We start from the raw sequence: 1,503 nt of genomic DNA on the forward strand, positions 1-1,503 counted from the left end.
ACCAAAAATTCTATTAATTATGGAACATACTGAATAAGCTTAACGAATTAATCCACCTAACCAATTGTGAAAATTATATATAATCAATGACGTAGAGAATCATTGCTCCATTTAGTGGACTCTAGAAAAGAGTTGTAAAGAAGTTCCTAACCAATAAAGTAACTGGGTTCATATTAAAAATTGTCAAAAACGGGTTACCCTAAAGTTGGGTTTGGTCGAGTCGATGTATTCCAGTGTAAAATTAAGTAATCCGACCCGAACCGAACTTTCTTCAAAATCGAACCAAACTGTTGAAAGCAACCGGTTCGATCAGTTTAATCAGTTCAAACCGAAGTTTGGTCAGCCCTATTCTCCTCCTAGTTTTTCAATTGAGGAGAATGCATGGTTTAGACTTTCCAAATGTCCCAAATAACTGCTATATTTAATTACAATTATTTATTAATATATGGTTATGATTTAACTTCATGATTGTAAATTATGAGCCAGTGAGATGGGGGTATACTTTAGTACTAAAGGAGTAGTTTTCCCATTATCTCTTGATAGGGTCATAATGCACATATATAAACCACCCTCTCAACCCGAGCATGAGTCCTCCACCAAATCAAAGTAATAATAATGCAAGACCTCCCTTTTCGTCCTCCTCGGATGAACAACACTTCCTCATCGATGACGCCCACCCAGTCCACATCCACTGGGACCTCAAGAATGCCAAGTTATCCGACGACCCCGAACCCCTCTCCGACTACTACGTCGCCCTCATCTCCAACCACCAAGTCGTCCTCCTCGACGGAGACCAGAAGCTTGAAGCCTTCCGCCGAACCGGGTCGGGCCCGTCCGTGTTCGACCCGGTTCTCGTCTCCAAGAAAGAGCACGTGTTCGGCAAGAAGAGGTTCATAACGAGGGCCAAGCTCGACGTAAGAAGCAAGAAGACCCATGAGATTTGCGTCGAGTACTGCTGCAGTAGCAGTACCGGGAGTTTGGACTGCGAGATGGGCATCAAGATCGACGGGGGTGAGATGATGAGGGTTAAGCGTTTGCAGTGGAAATTTAGAGGGCATGAGAGTGTTACGGTGAGCAGTAAAGTGAAGGTGGAGGTTTATTGGGATGTGCACGACTGGTTGTTTAGCAGCTGTAACAACGGGTTGAGGCATGCTTTGTTCATATTCAAGCCCGTGGCGGCTGAAACTGAGCCATCTGCTGCTGTAACAACGGCGAGGATCCGTCAGAGTTCTGCCTGTTTCTGTACGCTTGGAAAGTCGAGTAGGGGCTGGGGACATTTGAGGGAGGTGGGGGGCCCACGCTTCAAATGACAGAGTGGATGCAACATTGGTATGCCTCCCATCATCCAACCTCCAATTATTTTCATGCGCCCATCCCCATCTACAGCTGTAATGCTTAATTAATTCTCTTCCCCACCCCCTCCTTTTTCTAAAATTTTCTTTCAGAGGAAGAGGACGTCTTATTGTGCTTGGATTTTTTTTTTTTTTTTTTTTTTTTGGGTTG

At 44.3% G+C, this 1,503-nt stretch overlaps 1 pseudogene; it reads left to right on the forward strand.

The window, feature by feature from the left end:
- Positions 585–1,473, forward strand: LOC109838844 (annotated as a pseudogene).

Source organism: Asparagus officinalis, chromosome 4, assembly GCF_001876935.1.
Source record: "Asparagus officinalis chromosome 4, Aspof.V1, whole genome shotgun sequence".
In the NCBI taxonomy this organism is placed as follows: Eukaryota; Viridiplantae; Streptophyta; class Magnoliopsida; order Asparagales; family Asparagaceae; genus Asparagus; species Asparagus officinalis.